We start from the raw sequence: 7,732 nt of genomic DNA on the forward strand, positions 1-7,732 counted from the left end.
CTGCGTCTCCACGTCCATCTGGTCCTGTCGCTCAGTTACTTAGGGAGCTTAAAGTAGCTGAAGAAAAGAATGCCTCTCTTGAATCAGACAATCAGAAGTTACGTGCTGAGCTCGATTCCTCAAATGCTGAAATACACAGGTTGAAGGATCAGTTGGTGCAGCAGCAACTTGCTAACAATGCCAGAGTTGACAGAGTTTTGGATATGCTGGCTTCAGCTTCAACTAAACCTGGTCAGCCTCCACAGTGACAAAGCATGTTGTCTGAACTTGGTTCTCTTAGCTGGTTTCACTCTGTATTGTTGTTCCTTGTTTTGTTGCCAGAACAATTTACATTGCTCACCTGGCTGGGCGTATTTTGTTGCTATGGATATTGATTAGTGTTGGTTAGCCGCTGCTTATGTCTTTTTGATTCGTCAAAAGGGGGAAGAGTTATTTGCGCATGCATCACACGTTACATGTTTGTCTTCATCAAAAAGGGGGAATATGATAGAACGTGATAGAATCGTTAATTCGTTTTGATGATAGACAAAAAGCGCAAAGAACAGTAGAAAATGTACGCAGCGAAAGAAGTCCGAGATCAAGTAAAATAGAGTTATTTGTCAAAGTCAAAGTAATATATTAAAGGTATAAGTCAATACAAATAAGGAAAACCTTAAATATATTATTAAGGAAGAAAGTGGTGTATAATAAGGATTCTAATTTAAAAAAGAATCCTTGTTTAAACATAACTTTCTTACCTTATTAGTAGGGATTGTACAAGGCAAAAACTCTATAAGAAGCACACAAGGCAGAGGAAGAAATACACGACTTCACGCAGAGAACGAGGGAGAATTATTCATCAAATTGAAGTCTTCAAGGTTGATAGGATTGCTACGTTTAAAACAATCTTGAGTGAGAAAGTTTTATCGAGTAAAACTATTTGTCTTGTTTTTGTTTTGATTGTAATTTACAGTTTATTGTACAAAGGGTGGGTTTGGATCTTTGTAGGGTTGAGTGTTAGTGAGAGTTGTAACAAAAGGTGGGTTTGGCCTTTTGGAGAGATCGATTGGAGTAAATCGAGGGAGTAGTAGAGATAAGACTTTTTGATTATTGAGTTGTAATCACAAAATCTTATATTTGAATTAATAAAACGAGGTTTTTCCTTCCTTGAGTGAGAAGGTTTTTAATTCAATAAGTGTTTGTGTCTCTATTCTGTCTTTACTTAAAAGCAACTTACACGAACCTGGTTCGTGGTCTGGGGTAAGGTTTCTTCATTTATATTATAACCCACATTGATGATGATTGTACCGCCTCTTCATCTATATGTAAACATCCTCTATACCTTATTATGTGTCAAGATCAATGTAGATAAGAGAACCGGAGTGTAATTTATGCGCAAGATGTTTCCAGAATTTCATGAACTAGTTGATACACTAAATATTTTTTTTAGCTAAACATAAGGATTTCTTTTATTCACAATTTTATTTACAGTTGGTTGTTTGTTCGTATAACAATTTCTATCTCTCCTGTTGCCGCAAGTGATGCATTGCATATAAAGTAGCCTCTGTTTCATGCTTAAGAATTAGCATGTTCGCAGTTGATCCCTATCTATATGTTCGTAATGTTACTTCCAGTGAGATCTCTAATGTTGAGCCTATTGCTCTTCATATGATCTTAGCATATTGCAGGGTAGTTATTTATTTGATGTTCATTTTGTATAGAAGGCTGACTGTGATCTTGGAATTAATATCATGTAGAAATGATATGTTTGAAGTGTTCTCTAGTTCATTGTTTGCATCATAATCATTTAATGGCCCCTCCTCTTTTCTTTTTTTTTTCTTCAATGATAGTTACGGTCTTCATGTAGCTTATAAAAACTTGAAAGTGGAGTTTGTTTCTGTGCCATTAATGTCTCATTAGATTCTTCGTTGCTTTCAAATTTGAAATTTATTTGAGCTTTAGTTATATTTGTTGATTTCTCTTCTTACTGATTTGTTTGATCTATTATGGTAAATTGTTGGTCACTCAATTATAGTTCATATATCAAATGTCTTTATAACCCTTCGACAAGTTGATATTGTTGCATATTGTAGTTACTACTATAGATCATTTTCACCGATCAATTGCTAATTCTTTTTCTTACTCATTTTTCTTTTGCATGAACTCATCTATTTGAGTCAATCCGGATTCCCTTTTCTTGCCTTCCTTTTCGAATCAACCTCCATCAAGTTTCGAAAGGGGAAGCTAGTTGCTTCGAGTTAAAATTCAAATAAATTGCAGCAGCTCAGTTACTGGTTTATAATAGTTCCAGAGGAGCTGAAAATATTATCTTTTGGGTCTAAACCCAACTAGATATGGAGCGGTGAAGCAGTAGTCCAAAAAGGGATAAATATAGCATTCTTTTGGGACTTAAAAGAGTCCGAAAACAGTGCCAATACCAGCAAGTGGACTTAAAATTGTCCTAAGTTTCATTCACACTTTTATTTCCATTATATATTGCGATTTTGTGATATTTGCTTCTAACTTCTAACATTTATTTTATCTAACTTAGATGAATCCTTGGAAGTTCTTACATAATTCTTTTATTTCGATAGTTGTTTACTTTAGTATTTAAATTTTCAAAATTCTTTTAAGTTAGACAATCTAAGCTACGAAACTAACTTGAGAATTATTTATAATCTTTCATAGTTAGTATTTAGCTTTCAAATCCATGTCTAAGTTATTGTGTTGATTTTTCAACTCTAAATCTTGACCTCGGATAGAAATATTAAGTTAAAATTATCATTTTGACACTTTAACATTGGACTTATTTCATACTTGAAATAAGATGAGTGTATAAGTATCAAAAGACCTTGGTTGTCTTAAAACAAAATTTTTCGCAAATATTCCTACGTTTTTATCTTAAAAATTAGCCAACTTTTAAATCCGTCGGTAAATCGCGTGTTTGCGGATTCTCCAAGGTGCCTAAACCCTTCCTTAGAGAATTATTTGAACCCTTACCCGACTCTGATTTATTTAAATGTTTTCTTTCAAAAATCTCCTTTTAAATGGTTTTCTTATTTTTTCTAAATAAAAAATAAATAGCGACTCTAAAATTACTATTTTTTCCAAAAACTTTAACAAAATTGGCCAAAGTTGCAAAATCGGTTTCGAAACCTTTCAGTTTTTGAAATCGGGTCGTAACATAAATTAATATTTATTAATTTACAGAATGATTCCGAGATTTACTGAACATTAATTTATGTATCATATTTATTAAATTCAAATAAATTGTTTTTACTATATATATATATATATANGGAAGCAGCAACAATGGTACTTGGACAGTGCATGCTCAAGACACATGACTGGAGATAAAAGAAGCTTCCTCTCACTCAAGAACATCAAAGGAGGACATGTTGCCTTTGGTANTGATTTCACATAAATACTAAATTTATCATATATAAAGTACATTATATGTGTATGATTTATCGTAATATATTTATTTGTTAAATGATTTATTGTGAAGAAATTTAAGAATTCAATTTTTCATTGTAAATTATACATAATATTCATTGTTTCTTAATAATCAATTATTATTCGTTGTATATTTATCAAAAACATTCGATGTATGATGGTGGAAAAAAAACTATATATGCAACATAGGAGATTTCTTGAAACCATATCCAAAAATAACTTCTTATTTAAAAGGCGTCACAAAATCAACAATAATGACATATCAATATCTTAAATATATCACGTGAAAAGTTAAAATTTTAAAATTATCAAAAATAAATGAGATAATTTTTCTAAATGAACTAAAAAAAATAGAACAAACAAACTAAAAAGAAAAAAAAGAGTATATAAGCACCTCAAATAATTCTTCGAAACATGAAGGGAAAAAAAAGTGCAAATATTGAAATAGTTATGATTTTGTATATTTGTATGGTCACCCAGCCAAAAAACACAATGAGTTGCTTTACAATTAGTGGAATCACATCGGTCAATTTAGCTCCATTAGTGCGTTAGTTTGTGGTGGATTCTAAATCAATATTCTCTATATTTTAATTTATGTGATGTTATTCGATTTGACATAAAAAAAGTTTTAAAAAAAGACTTTCAAAATTTATTAACTAAAATAAGTGGATGGCTATAAATCATTTAAATTAAGAATAAAATTAACATTTTAAAGTTAAATTATTATTAAATTATTTAGTTATCTCTCATTCTTTTTCTCAGATCTAATACTAAACACATTACAATACAAAATAACTTTTAGCGATAATAAATTTTTAAGACATAATACATTAACATGACCCTTAACTTGACTTCAACGGATAATTATGTCCTCCAACTTTGAATATGCACAAGTAAACACTTAAACTTGTATAAAATTGAGCAAATAGACACACATGTCCTACATGACATAATACACGCAGAACGCCACGTGTGACACAAAATTTCCATGCAGGTAGCCACGTAGACCAATGTGTCCATTTGTTCAATTTTATACAAGTTTAAATGTTCACCAAAGTTAAAAATTATAGTTACCAACTGACACTAAATTAAGGTTCATATTTCGTTGGCTCCTACAACAAGTTTAAACCGTGAGTGAATATAGCAGCAAATGCATTCAATTGAGCTTTGGAAAAAGTCAAGCTAACCTCTAAATCTCTGTTCGAATCTTTGGACTTATTGAGGGACATTGATCCACCATTATCAGTAGAAACACACTCTATCTTCTAAGGATTTCCCCATCCAAAATCGACAGAATATAAATCAAACTTTGAAGATCCAGTAACTGACAATTGTTGGATAAGATGATAATCACACTCTGGATAATGTTCAAACTAAAATAGCAATAGGAAGAGAGTAACAACGACACCAAATATTAAAATGGGTAAATATGATACGCGAATAAGTAATACAATAATATTGATGAAAAAGTTGGTAGTGTCAAAAGACTACTACTCAACCCTCTTATATTTCTTACAACTCACAATAATATTACTTGCACACTATTTTCTCACAAACTAAGAAGTAGTTTGTGGCTTACTCTCTCTACTTTCTACTGCTTCTCTATTTTGGTGTGTCTTCAAGTGTTCAATTACTAATCTATTTAGAGAGTTTTTTTGAAGACTTGATTACATCATTAATGACATAATGTGGTGGCCAATTTCCACAAAAAATTGGCTGCCAAACTCTAACAAACTTTGACTACCTACTTCCACAAATGTGGCTACCAATTTTCACATTGGTGGGTACCAATTTTCACATTTGTGGATAGTAATTTCAACAAGTATGACTGCCAAATTAATTGTTACCAACATTTTATTTCCACAAATCTCTCCCTTAATTTTGATTTTTCTTCTTTACTCGAAGGCTCAATCTCAATCTGTGAAAATCTTCAAACTTGAGAGGATTTGTAAAGATATCCGCAACTTGATCATGAGATTTCACATACTTAAGCTCTACCTCGTTCTTGGCAATGCATTTTCGGATAAAGTGATACCTTGTATCTATATGCTTGCTTCGATTATGATACACCGGATTCTTTGCTAGTGCTTGCGCAGATTTGTTATCAGCACAAATCATTGTGGCTTCAATTTGTGGCAAAGGGTTCCTTTAACAATCTTCTCAACCAAATAGCATGACACGTACATGATGTCGTTGCCATATATTCAGCTTCACAAGTCGAGAGAATAATTATTGATTGTTTCTTTGAACTCCAAGAAATAACACAATCACCCAAGAAAAACACAAAACACGATGTGCTTTTTCTATCATAAACATCTCCTGCATAATCACCATCACAATATCCCACAAGATTAAAATTATCAGAAGAAGAATAAAATAGCCCAAGATCGATTGTACCTTTTAGGTAGCGAAGAATTTTTTTAGCCACCTCCAAGTGAGTGGAGGTAGGAGCTTCCATGAAGTGACTTACTACTCCAACTACAAAGAGTATATCTGGTCTTGTACATGTTAAGTACATCAGACTTCGAACGAGACTTTTGAGCAAAGTAGAATCCACTTTTTCTCCAACGTCAATCTTTGACAATTTTGTTCCACTTTCCATTGGGGTGTTCACAGGGTTGCAATCAAACATGTAGAACTTCTTCAAAATCTCCTTTGTAAAGCTTTCTTGAGATATGAAGAGGCCTTCCTCCATTTTCTTCACTTCTAGGCCCAAGTAATATGACATGAGCCCTATGTCCGTCATCTCCAACTCAAGGGACATTGTTTTCTTGAAAGCTTCAAACAAAACTGGATTGTTACCCGTTAGAATGAGATCATCCACATAAAGACAGACAAGTAGAATATCTCTATTAGTATGAACTTTAATGTAAAGAGCATATTCATGGAGACAACGAGTAAACCCATTCTCTTGAAAGTACTTGTCAATGTGACTATTCCAAGCTCGTGGAGCTTGCTTCAATCCATATAAGGCTTTCTTCAACCTCAATACCTTATCTTCATGATTTTTAACCACAAAACGTAATGGTTGCTCAGCATAGACTTCTTCTTCAAGATATCCATTCAAGAATACCATTTTGATATCTAGTTGATGTATCTTCCACTTCATATGCCCCGCTAAAGAGATCAATAGACGGATTGTCTCCATGCGGGCAATAGGCGTATAGACTTCGTCATAGTCGATGTCATGCCTTTGTTTGTAGCCTTTAGCCACAAGTCTTGCCTTGTATCTTTCTACTTCTCCATGGACATTTTTCTTCATCTTGTATACCCATTTGACTCCAATTGCTCGATGGTCCTTGGGAAGAGTTGTCAACTCCCAAGTGTTTTTCTTCTCTATTGACTGGATCTCCTCCTCCATGGCTTGTCTCCTCCTTTTGTCAGTAATAGCTTTATCAAAATTCATTGGTTCACTATTAGCAAAAAGACAACATAAAAAATCAAAATTAGTAATTTCTTCTGTGTGATCATAGAGTTCTTGAATGCTCCTTATCCTATGTGGTCTTTTACTTGAACTCTCTTAAGAAGATGGAGATGCAACATTTGGTGGTGAAGGAGGCGGGGTTGCATCCTGTATAGGTGTCGTGGTCTCATGTTCTTCTTCATCTCCGAAGTATTGAAGAAAATCATATGTTTTTCTTCCGGAGCCTCCCAGTTCCATGATGTTTCTTCATCAAATTCAACATCACGACTCAGCACCACCTTGTTATTGCTTGAATTGTACAATTTGTAGCCTTTTGAATTTGCATCATAACCAACAAACACATACTTGACACTCTGATCGTCAAGTTTAACTCTCCCTTGATGTGGAACATGAGCATAGGCTATGATCCCAAAGATTCTCAAGTGCTTAACACTTGGCTTTCTTCCACTCCATGCTTCTTGAGGTGTTTGATCTCGTACATTTCTTGTTGGAGACATGTTGCTCAAATAAATTGCACAAGAAACATTCTTGGCCCAAAATTCTTTTGGTAGATGTTTTGCTTTCAACATACATCTAGCCATATTAAGAATTGTTCTATTCTTTCTTTCTACAACTCCATTTCGTTGGGGCGAGAAAGGTACCGTAAGAGGGCGACGAATTCCATGAGATTAACAAAAGTCATTAAATTCTTTTGACGTGAATTCGCCTCCTCTATCGAACCTTAATGCTTTTATTTCATAACCGCTTTTTTTTTTACAAATGCTTTGAAGTTTTTTAAAGGCAAAAAAAACTTCAAAAATTTGCTTCAAGAAGTATACCCAAGTCTTTCTATTGAAATCATCAATAAAGAGCAAGAAGTATTTTCTTTTACCA

The sequence above is a fragment of the Solanum pennellii genome, chromosome 12 (assembly GCF_001406875.1).
Source record: "Solanum pennellii chromosome 12, SPENNV200".
Classification (NCBI taxonomy): Eukaryota; Viridiplantae; Streptophyta; class Magnoliopsida; order Solanales; family Solanaceae; genus Solanum; species Solanum pennellii.